Source organism: Bos taurus, chromosome 1 (genome assembly GCF_002263795.3).
Source record: "Bos taurus isolate L1 Dominette 01449 registration number 42190680 breed Hereford chromosome 1, ARS-UCD2.0, whole genome shotgun sequence".
NCBI classification, from domain to species: Eukaryota; Metazoa; Chordata; class Mammalia; order Artiodactyla; family Bovidae; genus Bos; species Bos taurus.
The window spans coordinates 99384699-99402387 of record NC_037328.1 but is presented as its reverse complement, the minus strand read 5'-3'; the positions used below and the strand labels follow the sequence as shown (position 1 = coordinate 99402387).

The following is a 17689-nucleotide window of genomic DNA, read 5'->3' as shown; positions in this document are numbered from 1 at the left end:
TATTTTAATAAAACTTGAAGGGCAGCAAAACAGACCAGATGGAATCTTTGTATTCTTACAGTTCTTCTAGAAAATGTTCGTATCAATTAAACACACACATATACCCACACTACCTTTAATTCTTTAACACACATTCTCCAGGCTTTGCGGCTGGTGATTTATCTAGGTAGGTTTACTGTTTTGCTTAGAAGGAGGATTGCTAATGAATCCTTGTCACTTATCTCTATTTTTCTATTTATACTCTGAAGTCGAGGTCATCAGTCAAGATGAAATCATACTGTTAGAACTTTTGCAGCAAAAAACTTATATAATGAATACGCTCAAAGCACCAAACAGGTTCCAGGAAAAATAATTTTAAAAATAATGGTTCAGTCTTGGCATTCAAGATCGCTAATGCAGACCAATACTGTAACCAGGACAGGATGTGAATCACAAGAACTCATATGAAAAAGATGAAAACCCACAATACTCATCATCTCCTCTGCTTACTGACAAGGAGTTTAATATTTTCCATGCAGTCAAGAATGGAAAGAGTTTTCATACCTCTCTCAACACACTCAAGAGTTTAAAAACACACCAGCTTCCTACAGCAATTTTCCATTTTAACTGACTTCCATTCGAAAGGCACAAAGACATTAGCTGTCCTCTGTCTACGGGATTTCCCAGGCAAGAATACTGGAGTGGGTTGCCATTTCCTTCTCCAGGGGATCTTCCCAACCCAAGGATCGAACCCATATCTCCTGTGTCTCCTGCATTGCAGGTGGATTCGTTACCTCTGAGCCACCTGGGAAGCCCGTGTATATCCACTTAAGGGTAAAACATACCATCTATAACACTTTAGGGTAAACTGCTTCCATTCAGAATTAGAAAGCAACACTTTAAAATTAAACAGAAAACACTGCTAAGCGTTTTAACACCTTAAGCCAAGAGGGCAATGTTTCTTTGGAATTTCTGTGAAATTTCGTTCAGTCCTGATGATAACACAAAATTTTATCTTTATTTAAAAAACAAACAAACAACTGAGTCTTGGTAGGACAGGCACACTGTTCAACTTGTGAAAACACTGATTTGTGAGTGTCTTTATCATTTTACAGGTGACAAAAGTTAAAATGAACAAGTCTATGCTTTGATAATTGTGGCTGAAGATCTTTAGGATAGCAAGACAAATGACATAATAGGAAAATCAACTAAAATCATCATAGTTCTCAGAACACAATACTTTTGAGGTTTCATTTTATTTGGAATTTTTAGGCCTAAAATCACTGTTATTTATCTTTAAGAACAGTTTTGACTGTGGTTCTAATTAGTCAGAAGTGGGGTGGAACCACCCAACTTGCCCTCCTCTGCTGAACAAGTTAGTAATTAACACAAAGTCAACATCATCTTTTTTCCTTCTTTCCTTCCCTCTTTCATTTCATTTCATATGAAGTCTGAGAAAGAATATCAAATATCTCCCTAGAAAACAACCCACATAAAACAAGTACAAAGACAAAAGAAGGGGGACAATTATCACCGTTTTGAGGATCACATAGGATCCCCACTCCAGTGCCCGTAAGGCTCTCCTTCAGTGTCTCCGCCCCGATCTTTCCTCGAGGTCTCCTCAAGCTCTGCTCCCTCCCCATGACTCCACTAGGACCTCTAACCCCTAAACAGTTAAGTCCAGATTTGGCTTTTCACCCCATTCCAGTTTTACTTCTTCCAGTACAATCCCACATCTCCAGTCTGCTCGACAGTGTATGTGTGAATTGAATTATTAAAGAACCCTGTCCTGTGGTTAGTTTCCTTTGCCAAATTACATCTTTGTATTGCAGGCCTGGGGGCAACACTTTCCAGTGGCTCCCTGTCACACCTTGAATGAAGCCCAAAGCCTCATGAGGCTTCACCCCATCGTCCATCCTCTGCTCCAGCCACAGCAGCCTCATTATTCCCTGAACACACCAGCGAGCTTTCACCTCAGCATCTCACACTCCCTCTTTCCGGTGCCCCCACTGCTCCTTCTCTCGTGACTATCTCCCTCACCTCCCTCAGATCTTCACTAAAAAGACACCTTCTCACCAACAACTTTCCTGGACAACCTAAGTTTGCAACCTGCTTCTCACCCTCAACGCTTCTAGGGTCCTCCCCCACTTCATTTTTCTCCATACTCTTTAACTCTTTCTACTGTATTTTTTGCTTTATTTATTGCCTTGCCATCTCACCAGAATATAAGTTCAGACAGGACAAAAAATGTCTGGTTTGATTTATCCCTGTTACAGTGAATTACAGGCACTGAATAGGTAACGAATGAACAAATGAATGACTAAATGAATGAACTATATACGCCATGAAGGCTGGGATTCGCTGCTTCCCTTTCCTTCTCTTCTATATCCCCAACCCTTACTACCACTTCAGTTCCAACCCCCCAACTCCTAATATCTAGCAGGATTCAATAATACTTGTGAAATGATTGAATGTATTTAGATTATAGGTCATTCTCTTCCTCATTTGCCTGCTCTCCTTTAAGTCCCAGTATTTTTAACTGAATTTCCATATTTTTAGGCTCACTGGTACTCACACATCCCAGAGAACAGACAGGTAACAGAATAAATATACATATAGGCTCCTAAGATTAGCGTTAGTTAAATCATAGCCCTGAAATACAGACGCTTTCAGAAAGCCAAGAGGAAAAAAGGACAGTCTGATTAGGTATTTTTCTACTGCATGGCAATTGCTATACTTTTTTTAACTGCACAATAAACTTCCTATAATAGTTCACACAAGTGTCTATTTTTAAGTTTGCTAACGCATACAGTTTGTGAAGTTGTTTAAATGGAAATTTTAACCATGATTTGAATTGGTGCTTTACTGCCTTTCCTATTTTGGATAAAACTATACCCAAGCTTTCCCTCATGATACTATTTAACTGAGATTTGCCTTTTTTCAAACATGTATTAGCTGATTTAACACATATGTCTTCACACAAGTCTTCTCGTTGGCATTCTTTCAAGTGGTGAGCTACTAATAATCATTCTTATTATTAGAGGAAACCTACTCACTTTTCCTGAACTAATTCTTCTCTTGGATGCCCAGAGCTATCATAGCCCAGCAGTATTCCAGGCACCTTGGGAGACACCAAAGTGTAAGATTTACTCTTATAAAAAGTCTCTAATCAATAAATTTGGATTGGGAGAGGAGGTTAAGAAAGGTAAAGCAGTAAGAAGACAATCAGAGACAACCAAAGGCTAGACGTCCCTTGTGGCTCAGAAGGTAAGGAGTCTGCCTGCAATGCGGGATACCTGGGTTCAGTCCCTAGGTTGGAAAGATCCCCTGGAGAAGGAAATGGCAACCCACTCCAGTACTGTTGCCTGGAAAATTCCATGGATGGAGGAGCCTAGCAACCTACAGTGTATGGGATTGCAAAGAGTCAGACACGACTGAGAGGCTTCATTTTCATTCTTTCTAAAGGCTAGGTGAGCCAGGATGACAGAATAACCTGCTGAGCCAGCAGATTTTTACACCTAATCTCTTTGTAAGCTAAAAGAAAAATTATCCTTCCGTCCCATGAAAAATGTAAAAGTTACATTCTCAAAGGCCTAAATAAGTACCTATGAGCAAATATTGACTTCTCTGGTGGTTCAGACAGTAAAGAATTCACCGGCAATGCAGGATTCTATCCCTGGATCTGGAATATCCCCTGGAGAAGGAAATGGCAACCCACTCCAGTGTTCTTGCCTGGAAAATTCCATGGACAGAGGAACCTGGTGGGCTACATGGGGTTGCAAGACAGTCAGATATGACTGAGCGAATAACACTTCATATGCATATATATTAGAAACTTAAGAACTCACAATAACAGAAGTTATTCTAAAATCAGATGAATAAAGATAGACCCTCTAAAGTAATATTCGTATCTAGAAATCAGATTTCAGATGGACTGCATCACGACACTTCAGGAAATAATGCATGACAGAGATGATTAGGCTTCTGGTATCCCAAAACTGATTTAAGGGCATATAAGAATGCTCTTCGGATGGGCTAAAATATGCAAAAGCACGTTGGTTTTTTAATGAACCTAAGAATTTATGCATAAACTTTCAAAATCTATGTGCTTGGACCAAACATGAAAGACATTATTTAATTTTCTTAAGTTATGTAGCTTCTTCATGGAAACCTGCCTCTATGGACACTTCAAGTAATGCCAACAAAGAGGGAAAATCCAGAACTCAAGTAACCCCCTTGTAAAAACCTGTATCTAGCAGCACACCCACAACTCAGAAAGGGTGAGCTGGGCTGCAACTGGCTTCTTCAAATTAATGCAGCAGTACATAAGCACCCCCAAAATCATCTAAACTCCCAGTGTCAAGTCTTCACTTCAAATGTGAAAGTCTGCAACATTTCTTGGGAAAGTCTTCATGAAAATATGGCTTATTAAGAGACACTACGTAACATCTCTTATCTATTGCATCCTATTTCATTCAACAAATCAAACAAATATTCACTGAGCATTTACTACTTTGGGAATATATCCTGAGCACAATATGGTATTTTCTACCATTCTCTCTGCTCATATTCTACAGAGAGATAAAACTGATGACACAGTCAATGGTATATAAGAAGTTAGTGAATGCCACCGGAAGAAATAGAAAGGGTAAAAGAGACTGGAGCTGTGGGAAGAATGGATCAAGTTTTACTTTTTTTTTTTTTTTTTCCAAGTTTCACTTTTAAATATGGTGGTCAAGATAGGCCTCATACAGAAGAAGCCAAGACTTGAAAAAAAGTGGAGCTGGCACTCTAGACTCCTCAGGGTAAGTGTTTCAGATATAAGGAACCGGAAGTACAAAAGTCCTACAGCGAAAGTGTATCTAAGAAAAGCAGGGAGGCCAGAATAGCTGAGGCAGAGTGAGATCTAGAAGGTTAAAGGGTGAAGGTGAAGGGGCCACATGGCAAGGGGTCTTACAGAACCTTGTGAAGACTTGGCTTTTACTCTGAGAGAAGCAGGGAGCGAGTGGAGAATTTTGAGCAGTAATGTGTGATGTTCACTTAGTTTTTAAAATAATGATCACTCTGACCACATGCATGCAAGATGCAAGTGGGAAAGCTAGTTAGTAGCAGGCTTTTGCAGTCATCGAGGCCCGAGTGTAATGATAGAATAGGATGATGCAGAAGCCTCAGCCAGTTCTGCATTTAAACTCAAGGTAAAACCAGTGCCTGTAATCAGCTGAGATGAGGAAAGTCACCATGGACTAGGGTTATGAGGAAGACCAGGAATAAGACTTTAGTGACTACTGAGTGATTTACTGGGCCTGCAGGGGTCACTCTAGATTCCCAGAGACAACATTTGTGTGGATGTTTCCTTCCAATGGAGGAAGGATGTTTCTTATCTACAGGAGAGCAGCAGACAGACAGAAGATAGAACATGTGAAAGCACTGGGGCAAACACAAAAATAATGTTTGTAGTATTCCTCAGACTTCCCCGAAAGTCAGAGGAACCTGCAGTGCTTGTTCATCACACAGATTCCTGGGGCCCAACTAGAATCTACTGAGTCAGGATTTCCTGGGAAGAGTCTTGATAATTGGCTTAGAAGGTAAAGAACCTGCCTGCCAATGCAGGAGTTGCAGGAGACGTAGGTTCAATCACTGGATCAGGAAGATCCCCTGGGAAAGGAAATGGCAGCCCACTCAAATATTCTTGCTTGAAGAATTCCATGGACAGAGGATCCTGGTGGGCTACCATCCACAGGATTGCAAAGAGTCAGACATGACTAAAGCGACTGAGCACGCACGTGCAGTCTATGCTGAGAGAAGGCAGGACCAGTTCAACCTTGCCTGTGCAGTGGGAGACGAGCAGGTGGTTCCCGGAAGAGGGCAGGAGAGCACATTTTTGGGTGCTGGCAACATTCTGATTCCTGGTCTGATTCCACACTGTCTGCTTTGTGAAAATTCACTGAGCTATATATTTAGAATTCATGTACTTTTCTGAATGTATATTTATCTAAGATCATGGACTTATTATTTTCAGTTGTTGTTGTTTAGTCACTCAGTTGTATCCAAGTCTCTTGCAACCCCATGGACTGTAGCACATCAGAGTCCTCTATCCATGTGATTCTCTAGGCAAGAGTACTGGAATGGGTTGTTACTTCCTTCACCAGGGGATCTTCCTGACTCAGGGATCAAATCCGTGTTTCTTATATCTCCTGCATTGTCAGGTAGATTCTTTACCACTGAGCCAAGAGGGAAGTCCTATTTTGAGTTACATATTATAAGTGAAATTAATAGTGAAATAGAAAACATTCAGATAGATCACTTTCCCCCTCTGTGTCACCCCAGCAGTTTGATTCAAATTCTTCACAGGCATGTCCGGCATCTGTATCTGCATCACCTCAGGTCAGTATTTCAGTCCTCTGACAGTTTTCTAGAGCATACTCATCTTCACTAGAGGTATAGCATTTGTGAAATTTTCCATCTGATGCTGTCACTGGCAAAGTCCTAAGTCACAGATATTTGGTAAAAATTAGGATAGCTGACATCTCCATTTGTCTTGTAGGTGCAGATTCATGCTTTCAGGAGCCCTAGTTCCTGAACATTTTAGGGGTGAAGGTTTTCCGTTTTGTTTTTGCCAGGTGGGGGTAGTAAAAAGGCTTATGTATAAAGACATTTTGCATTTATAATTGTGAGATCACATTCCTGGGAATAAATACCCACACTATCTTTAACACTGCCACATCCTTTAAAAAAAAAAGATTTTGTCAGGTGGCCGCCATAAATATCTGGCCGCACTAAACAAGGTCATTTTGGGCCATGCATCTTCCTCACACAGCGCTCTGCTGTTTAAAATAAAGCAATTGGGAAAGCTCCCAGAAATAGCAGAGGCTTTGTATTCACACCAGGACAACGAGATCCCCTCTTTTCTGCGGAGTAATTTTGCAGGGTGAAGGGAATTTCACTTTATAATATTCAAGTATATTCAGTAATCACTGACAGGGAGATGAATGCACAGAAGCAAAATATATTTAAGAAATAAATGCAAAATGCCTGAGTGACTGACTCAAAATGCATTATGAAAGTGGATCCAAGAATGCAAAGATTTCTGCCTTATGCTTCTGTGCAAAAGGAGGGTCCAAGACCAAGGAAGACAGCAGCAGTTGTAGGAGGGGGGCAGGGTATCATGCATCCCATGGTGGACATGTTTAACGCCTGATATGGACACCAGAACAGTACCAAAAAGTTTTAAGAATAACCAAGGAATAACAGTACCAAATAATTGTACCAAAAGTTTTAAGAATTAAAAAAAAAAAAAAAAAGTTTTAAGAATAACCAAGTGGCTGATAGCCAGAAGGTTAATGGTGGGAACATTTACATCACTATCACAAGTCTAAGAAGATGCAACACAAGGACCCCTATGAGGGAAACTCCCAGCCAACCCTCCACAGTCACCTCTTACTTTTCCTGACATTTTTTGTTCCACAACAAACTGCTTATCCCAGTTACCACTGAGGGAACTTAAGAAGATAAGACACTGTGGGGACAAGATCAACACCAGATGTCTAAAACCTGCTTCACCAGTTTGACTGGAATTATTAGTGATAACCTGTATTCTTTCCCCATTTTTTGACATTTTAAGCTCTCCTCTAAGATAAGAATATAATCAGGTATAATTTCTTTTCTTTTCTCATATTTGCTATAGAGCAATGAATATTTTCCTGACGGTTTGCTAGGAAGATCATATTCAACTCTAAATAAGAATATCTACTGTACTGAGGGCAACCCATTCCAATATTCTTGTCTGGAGAACCCCCATGGACAGGGAGCCTGGCGTGGCTGCAAAGAGTCGGACATGGCTGAGCGACTAACATACACACACATACATTGTGCTAAGATCCTGGGCACTGTCTGATGTAGGGTGAGGGTAAGAGTTTAATCTCTACTCACTGCACAGCACATAAAAGCCCTTCAGGAGAAGGATAAGTTCACTGGTTGAGACCCCCAAAGGTCAAATAAAAACATACTCTTTTCAGCCTTTAAGAAAGGGTATAGTACATATCAGAACACCTGGATTTCAGCGTGATAGCAAGAGACTTTTGATCACAACACGACATGAGGAGGACACAGAGGGTTTTGTGAAATTCTGGTGAGTAGGCCTTGAAATACTTCCATTATACTGGACTCCATCAGGTAAACGCAGTCACCTACACGACACCTGGCATGTGAGATCAGTGTCCACCTTCACCGTGGTCCCCAGAGGCTTCTGCAGGTCATCTGGATGCCCCACGCCTACTCTCTCACAGGGATCTAAGCAAATCTCTATCCATGGTCTTATTATAATACTTTATGTATGGATTTGTCATTCCTATTAATTTGGAGAATTACTCATGAGAGAATCAAATCTGTGCAGTGTTACCTAGCCTTGAGTCTGGATACCTGCTGATGGTTTATGAAATGACTGAATGAAAAAAACTAGCAGGTTATGTTTACAATGTACTCTTCATATCAATTATTTCATAAAATTTACCTACAAAACATGTAATTGGTTACATACCAAGATAGATTTATGCGAGTCCAGCTAAATTTGATACAGTTGACTTATACCAATATAAACATAAAAATTCATTGGCAACCTCTAAAATTTTTCTGTGAGAGGTAGAGATAATATATCTAATATCTATATTGTTTAAATTAACAAAGTACATGGGGATTTTTGAAAGTACAGTAAAATCAACTGACAGTCCAGATCTGACAGTAGAAAGGTGAATAAGTAGATGTTAAAAGAAAAAGAAAAAAACTTTGATGATACCAGCATTCTAATTAAAGTGAGAATTTCAGTTTCTCTTTTCAACCCATTTCATAGTAGGCATATTAAATCCACTGAAAATTACTTAAGCAGGACTGATATGAATTAACCTGGAAGAATTAAAAAAGAGGAAGAAGGAAAAAAGGGACAAATGGGCAGAGAAACAGATGGAGCCAAGAGACAATTTAATGAGAACATTTTCAAGGAATTTAGGGAAAATAACACTAGCCTGAGCCAAGGTTCCTGAGCCCCATGCTACCATACACGAATCAGTTCTGTTGTCACATTTAAGAATCTTCACATTTTGAATTCTGTTTCCTGAGCAATAAAATGAAGTAGTTGGGACATCTGAGTCACCAAGGTCCTTCCAATGCTAAAATTCTCAATACACATATTTAAAGCAAAGGAGGCATCAACAGTACATTCATCATTTCAAATTGAACTTGAATATTCTCAATAAAATAAATGTGAATATGAGAGGAAAGATTCAATTTAGCACAATACTGGGAATGGCTCTGATTTTTCATGGAATGGTTTCTGACAAAAATTACACTATTTTCGATTTATCTGTCACTTATGATTTTCAATTAGTTGAAAATTATTATGTATAAACTAAGACCCTGTGTCACACTTAGAGTGTCCTATAGTGGGGCTCTCCTTTTCTATAGGTACGACTCTAAAAAACTACAAGCACATTATCCTTCTCTGATACTCAATGAATTTTGATACTGAAAGAATAATAAAAGCAGTAAAGTGCATTTACTTCCACACAGTTACTACTACACAGTTACTACTTCCACTGTAAACAGGTCTAAGGAGCATGCTTGCCTCCTTTTTTCCCCTGCCTGATAAATGTTTCAGGTTGCTCTCTTCATGACTTTTCCGCATACCAGGGACTAATACCCAAGCATAGTTGGTGAAAAGCCTGGACACAGAGGTGGGAAAATGCACATGTCAAGTGTTATTCAAAGTAGGCAGATGTCTGCGTATGTCTACTTGAGCATATCTGCAGGCAACATTCCATAGTGGAGCAGGTCAAAGGCTAGAAGTCCAGAGATTTGGGTTTAATTTTTAATCTGAAAAGTATTTATCTAACGTCATACATTTCATCACTGGTAAAATAAACCTGGCTTAGCAACTGATTTCTCAGGCTTCCTCCAACTCTAAAATTCTCTGCTTCTCTGATGTGACTTAACAGGCAAGAACACAGAATCAGCACCGTGGAATGACCTGAATAAATGTTTAAGATCTTATAGCAGAAAAGTGATGCTCAGAAAGAATGCTGGCCTGACTAGAATAGGGGGCCCCAGCAGGGCTATAAATGAAGACAAGAGGAGGGGCAACATCTTTTTTGGCTGAAGGGCTTAACTCCCTTTTCTTCTGCAAAGTATCTGAAAATGATTAAAATTATTTTGATAGCTGCAAGTAATTGGGAGGTGGGTGAAAACAGGAAGTTCGGGCAAAGAATAACCTCAATAGTTCCAGATTCTAACAATTCAATATTTACAGTAATTTGGACATGAGTAGTTGACATTTATTATTATACTACAGCTTGATTTTCAAATGTAGAATAAAACTAATTATGCTATTACTAAGTCACTTCAGTCGTGTCCGAGTCTGTGCAACCCCATAGATGGCAGCCCACCAGGCTCCCCCGTCCCTGGGACTCTCCAGGCAAGAACACTGGAGTGGGTTGCCATTTCCTTCTCCAATGCATGAAAGCGAAAGGTGAAAGTGAAGTTGCTCAGTCATGTCTGAATTAGCGACCCCATGGACTGCAGCCTACCAGGCTCCTCCATCCATGGGATTTTCCAGGCAAGAGTACTGGAGTGGGGTGCCACTGCCTTCTCCAAAACTAATTATAACCATAGCTTAAAACAAGATTCGTTAGCATACTAGACACTTCACCTCTGATGTGATGCTATTTCCCTACTGACAAACTGTAAATCAGAATTTCTCTGAAAGAGTAAACAGTTATTCCACTAAAGATCCCAGTTCTATTCTTTATTGCCTTGTAGATAAACCTATCACTAAGAGGTTAAATACATTTGCAGATGAGTGCTCATCTATTCAGGGGGAAAAAGTGTCCTTTAAAACTCACTTTGGTAGCAATCATCATAGACTATGCTTTTATACTCCTTTATAATTTATATACAAAGAGGCTTTTACTCCCAATTCACAAGTAATTTGTGGTGGAACAAGGTGCTAATTAGAAACTACTCCTATTTATTCATTAGACGATCCAGTGACCTTTCTTTAGCCATTAGCTCATCTTACATGTATAGTACTGAAAAAGGTATTTACTTAAGAAGGTTTAAGCTTTTTAGTGAATTAGTGTGGTCTTGTTTCACTGTTATAAATTTCTGTAGAGGTACTTCATAAGAAAAGAAATTCATTTATTATGGTAACTTTGTGACTGTCATTCAAGACACTGTGAGAAAGGAAATTATTACCTTTAAGTTTACCTTTAAGTTGTTGATACAACATACCTGCCACCGTGCCATAAAGCTGTATGAATCTAAGTATGTAGATAAAAGAAATGGTTTTATTAATTATTGCTGAATATGAATTATCATAGAACTGGGACAAATTTTAGTTAATATTCACACTTGGTTCTTTCATCTTTGCTTTAGAATCTTGGGAACTCACTAGGTAAATTTTTAAACATTTTAAGGAACTCACTTTTGAGTTCTACTTTTAATGAAGATAATTTTGTGCTACTTTGTTACTTACTCCATGATAAAATAAAAACTACAGTACTTACAAGTATCCTATCCCTTCAACACTACAAATTTATGAATTAGGAACTGCAGTTCCTGATTCAAAACAATAAACCTAGAAATATACATTAGATGGTTACCTAAATAAATAGCAGTATATGTAAGCAAATAAAAAATAGCACTAGTTATTACAGTTTTTCTTCTGAGGTTAACACACACATGCACACACACACACGATAAAAAAAAAAGCCCAAAAAACAAAAAAATAAAACCCTCTGATCTAAACACAGCTGCCAATGTACTGTCAACTTAGTAAATCATTCTTGTACTAAATGCATGAGAGAAAACAGCACAGGCATTTGAGGGGGAAAAAAAAGGCCAGGACTCATTTTAAAAACCAATACAATATTGTAAAGTAAAAAAAAAAAAAAAAAAAAAATTCCTATAAAGCAGAAAGGAAAATTCTACACTATCAATGCACAAAATATACATGATATTTATCTGAGGTTTACAAAGGGAGTATTTCCATTACCTTTCCTTTCGGAATTTCATGAATTTGAAAAGAACATAGATGAAATCTAACAAGAACTTATTAATATTTTCTGGTCTGGTGTTTCACTAGGAATATATAGAAGTAATTTTATAATTTAACTTCATAGCTAAGAAATAAAAGGTGTTATAAGCTTAATTTATCATTCTGAGTTAAAAGAATTTATCAACCTAGAGGAGTGGGATGGGGAGGGAGGTGGGAGAGAGGTTCAAAAGGAAAGGGATATATGTATACCTATGGCTAATTCATGTTGAGATTTGACAGAAAATAACAAAATTCTGTAAAGCAATTATCCTTCAGTTAAAAAAAAAGAAGAAAAAAAAAGAAATTAACCTATGTAAGATAAAGCAAACATTGATAATTCATGAATGCATTTATCAGTTAGGCTTACATTCCTTATTGCAGTGGAAAACCCTGAAAGCAAATCAACAAAAATTAGTGACTAAAATTTTTCTTTCAATACTCCAAGTCAGACAATAAAGTGAAAATAAAAATCTTTTACAATTTGACTTCTGAATGGTTCTATTTTTCAGAGAAACTTTTCCCTAAATTCTGAAAGCAGGTATATGATTTACTATTTTATATATTTATACATAAGTTTCTTGCAGGATAAAAAAACTTTAAAAAATAATTTGTTATTTTTTTCTGTTTCCCCAATAAGATACTGCAATGTTGATTAAGTGAATGGCAGATTTTTTTTAAGCCATAAGGGAAGCTTCATTTCTATTATTCTCATCCATTTTAAAATGATTTCTCTAAAACTTAAAGTGGAAATACAAATAAAGTAAAACATCAACTTAAATAGGTCTAAAAAATCTTAAACTAGTAAAAATTGCCTTTAATTCTATATAAAGACTGCTGCTGCTGCAACACTAAAATTTTAGAGCTAGCCCTGGTTGTTATTATGAGTGACTTTTTGTCTCTTGAAATTTTTCTGCACTTTTCAAATTTCTACACGAACATAAACTACTCGTAAATTTATATCATAATAATTATGTTGATGCTAATTTTACCATACCTTGACTAAATGGAGGTTTTTTTGTGTGTGTACTCATTTTCTAAAATAAAGGGAAAATCTATTGACAAGTTGATTGCTGTGTCCAACAGACAGTATACAGTTAGCCGAATCTTCTTCATATCTGATCTACATTTCCAGCACTAGAGGAGACTATTGTTTCTAATGATGACCATTCTTAGCACTTAAGTAAAGCAATTAGTACAGTTTGGAATGTCTTTCAATAATATAACAGGAAATAAAAAGTAATTTAACTGATTTCTCTTTTATCAGAAAAACACTTGGCATACAGTTTTCAATATAATCTCAAATTCAACAGAATGGTTTAAATATACAGACCAGAAAACATATGGGTGGAGAAAGTGATACTTTTCCTATTTAACACTGACAACTGAATGTACCAGAATATGCCATTTCCTATTTCACTTAATTTTTATTGTTTTGATGTTTATAATCACTGAGTAAAATGAATTAACAATTGAAGCAGGAGCCTTTCAAAGATCATTCCAAAATATGCTTCGTGAGAGAAATAAAAATGCCTGTTAAAAAAAAAATCATGTCTTTTAATATGCTAAACTTACTCTCCCTAATGGAGATTTTAAAAGGGTGTCATTAGAGCTTTATATCCTATTTTTATTTTCTAAGTTGGAGTTATATAAAAACTTTGATGTAATGTAGTTAGTTTTCAAATATGAAGCCTTTGTATAGAAAGATGAAGTTACTTCAGTTCAGTTCAGTCGCTCAGTCGTGTCCGACTCTTTGCGACCCCATGAACCGCAGCATGCCAGGCCTCCCTGTCCATCACCAACTCCCAGAGTTTACCCAAACTCGTGTCCACTGAGTCGGTGATGCCATCCAACCATCTCCTCCTCTGTCGTCCCCTTCTCTTCCTGTCCTCAATCTTTCCCAGCATCAGGGTCTTTTCCAATGAGTCAGCTCTTCGCATCAGGTGGCCAAAGTATCAGAGCTTCAGCTTTAGCATCAGTCCTTCCAAAGGACACCCAGGACTGGTCTCCTTTAGGACGGACGGGTTTCATCTCCTTGCAGTCCAAGGGACTCTCAAGAGTCTTCTCCAACACCACAGTTCAAAAGCATCAATTCTTCGGCGCTCAGCTTTCCTTATAGTCCATTCTCATATTCATACATGACTACTGGAAAAACCATAGATACTACCTTACCATTAATAAGGCAAATATTTTGTTTTTCTCTGTGTGTATTTTGTGTATGTGCTCAGTCATCTCCAACTCTTTGAGACCCCATGGACTATAGGGCTGCCAGGCTCCTTTGTTAGCGTACAAAGGAATTTTTCAGGCAAGAACACTGGAGCAGGTTGCCATGCCCTCCTCCAGGGAATCTTTCAGACCCAGGGATTGAACCTGTGTCTCTTGCACCTCCTGCACCGCTGGTGGATTCTTTACCACTGCACCACCTGGAAATTTGTTTTTCTAGAAGTTGTAATTGCTCAACTAATTAAAATGGAGGTGGAGTTGACTACCTTTTTCAAAATGTCTGCTATGTATTAGATAAAGAACTGATGTTTTCATTAGCCTCATTAACTTCAGAGAGTAAATATAATCTCTATTTGAATAGGCAATCAAACAGGCTGAGTGGCTAGGTAACCAGTCAAAGCTTATCCAAGTGTTTAATTATGGAGTTCAAATTTGAACCCCAGGCTACAGTCATTTCAAATTTGCAGAAAGTGAATAGTTTCCTCATCTTCTTAAGTTTGCTGTTCACACTGTATCTTAAAGTCTTGGACATAATCATCCACCTCATCAAATACAGATTCACAGAATCTCTAAACTGTTGTAAAACCCAAAAAGAATTTTTTGGGGGGCCACTCTGCAAGGCTTGTAAGATGCAGGATCTTAGTTACCTGACCAGGGATTGAACTTGTGCCCCCTACAGTGGAAGTGAGGCATCCTAATCACTGGACTGCCAGGAAATCCCCGCAAATGAATTATTTTTAATACTCTCATCACCAATGATATAATTAATCAAATAATGGCCTAATTTTCAACTCATGGAAACCACCTTCATTTTCATTAGGGTTATTAAAGAATTTTAAAAGAAAAACAATTTCTATGGCCTGCCTAGACAGAAGCATACAGCCTTATAACTTAAAAGGGAAAGCCTATTTATTCAATGTAACACCTTTCTGACGAAAGAATAAAATCATATTGTGAAAAAAACTGAAGTTAGGGAGTTCCTCTCACTTCTTTGCTTTTAATAAGTTCGCTCCTCTTAATGAATGGAGGTTTCTTTCCCTAAATTATTAAATCTACTTTTAAGACCAGTCCTTTAAAATAAAAAAATCAACAGTGAAATAACAGCATTTTCTCCATCCTATAGGCCAGGAGCTGGCAGTATGGACTCCAGGTGGACCCAAAGATTGGTACCTGGGGCATATCTGCCACACACTGCTTCCAGCAGCCTCTTGCATCAGCAGAAGGATGATGCTCAGTGGCACAGACTTAAGCATGACCTAATGAAGCCTTCCAGTTCATGTCATCAGAGGTTCCCAAAACCCTGGCACACCTAGAGGAAATGGGAGTTGCGCTAAAGTGGAAAGAAAACTGAATTTAAAGTGGGCAGATTTTCATTCAGATTCCTTCTCTCATATACTACTTTTGTCACTCTGAACACAAAACCTTTCTGAACCTTATTCTTTTATTCCATAATGTAAGTAATACAGCCTATTTCCATGTAGGGTACAAAATAGATAATGAATTTTAGTTGAATTCAAAACAAGGGCTGAATCTTGGCATGACTCTCAAGGCATGAATGATGAATAAACACAAGAAGTGCAACAGACAAAAGAGAGCAACAGAAGTAAAGAAACTGGCATGGTGAGAAGTTCCCGACGGGTCAGTGGAAACCACCCAGGAGGAAAACAAGGAAATACGGCAGCAGGAAGAGACCTAAACTGAAATGAGATGCTCCGGGGGGACACCAGACAATCCAGCAGGTACAGAGATGACCTGTTTTGCTTGATGACTAGAAGGGAATGCTGATTTCACTGATTTTGCTACTGAATGCGTCACAAGGGTGGGTAACCCAAGAAAATATGTGAGGGAGTGGAAAATATGTAAGTAATTATATGGATGTTGTAAAACTTACTTTAATTAAAAAATTCCTTGCTCTGAATGTTTTGTTAACTCTAAGTATGCACAAGGATTGATACATCTCCCCCACGGCCTTCTTCTTCTCAAGGGCTGAGCTGCCCCTGAATTCCACTGTTATAAATCCCAGGCAGGGAGTGAAATACCATGTAGCAGTTATACCTGCTTCAGATGATCAAATCTCTAAAGGATACCTAGAAAGTCAATCTTGGACTGTGCATTTTCCATCGGGCCAAGTTACTGGTACCAGTCTGCCGTGAAACTCAATCTTGGATTGCTCCCCAAATTGTGCTGACAATCAGGAAGGAAAGGTATCCGCAGGATTGGTCTTCCAAGTCCAGCCCAACACCAGGGATAAACTAGGACATCCTTGTCCAAGTGTCACACATATGGATGCTGCTCACTGAAGCATTTGTCTCCAGGCACCAGGTGGTGGAGGGTAAAGCCCAGTCCACCTGGTGGGATAACTGGGGAAGGAAGAGAGAGCGGAAGGAGATTCATGCCAGGTAACATTCTAGGCCTTGAACATATTTACTCTTTACATCAATACTGTCAGATATATTTTAAAATAAGGCTCAGAAAGATTCAACAACTTGTTTACGGATATAAAACTAAAATTTGGCAGACTCATGAGTCAGTCTGACTTCAAAGCCAACTATGATACATTGATCAGAAACACAAAGTTCAACAGCAAACCTAAGTAAAACAACACCTAGTAAATAAGAGAAGTTGTTAAAACACAGGTGAGTATGAGAAAGATGAAAATCATGAGCCAGAGAGAGCTAAACTAAAAATAAATTCTCTCTTAAAACGTAATTACTCAAAAACTCTTTTTGGAGTCTCATTTATTATTATACATAATTCTGGGACTTCCCTGGTATCTCAGTTGGTAAAGAATCCACATGCAATGCAGGAGATCCCAGTTTGATTCCTGGACTGGGAAGATCCAGTGGAGAAAAGACAGGCTACCAACTCCAGTACTCTTGGGCTTCCTTGGTAGCTCAGCTGGTACAGTTTCCACCTACAAAGCAGGAGACCCTGGTTCAATTCCTGGGTTGGGAAGATCCCCTGGAGAAGGGAAAGGCTACCCACTTCAGTATTCTGGCCTGGAGAATTCCATGGACTATACAGTCCATGGGGCTCAGAGTCGGACATGACTGAGTGACTTTCACTTTCACATACATAATTCTATCTAGTGCGGTAATTGGGCATTCAAGCCACAGCAAAATTAGATGAAGCAACTTTAAGGAGATGGAGACAGAAGGACTACCCTAACAAACTGGTAACACTGAAGAATGCTATAAACATAATTATTACTCAGAGAACTAATCCCAAAGGTACACTGATTGAAGGCTGAAGTACGGGCAACTGTCTATATGCGATGACAACCATATATTATGAAATTAAATTTCCTGTATTTTTAGTCAATTCAGCAAGGTGATCTTTAACAATATATAACTTTAAAATATACGTAACTAAATAATTTACCATTTCTACTTCTGTAGAACAAGCTTC

The 17689-nt window shown here is 38.4% G+C and overlaps 1 protein-coding gene and 1 long non-coding RNA gene across 6 annotated transcripts in view; one reads left to right on the top strand and one right to left on the bottom strand.

The window, feature by feature from the left end:
- The window catches only part of GOLIM4 (golgi integral membrane protein 4), an 83853-nt gene that overhangs the window by 43297 nt on the left and 22867 nt on the right, over window positions 1-17689 (bottom strand). The window lies entirely within an intron of this gene.
- On the top strand, window positions 4652-16199 carry LOC104970976 (uncharacterized). Its single transcript, XR_001501036.3, has 2 exons — window positions 4652-4784; window positions 15405-16199. It is a non-coding gene; the product is annotated as an uncharacterized lncRNA (long non-coding RNA).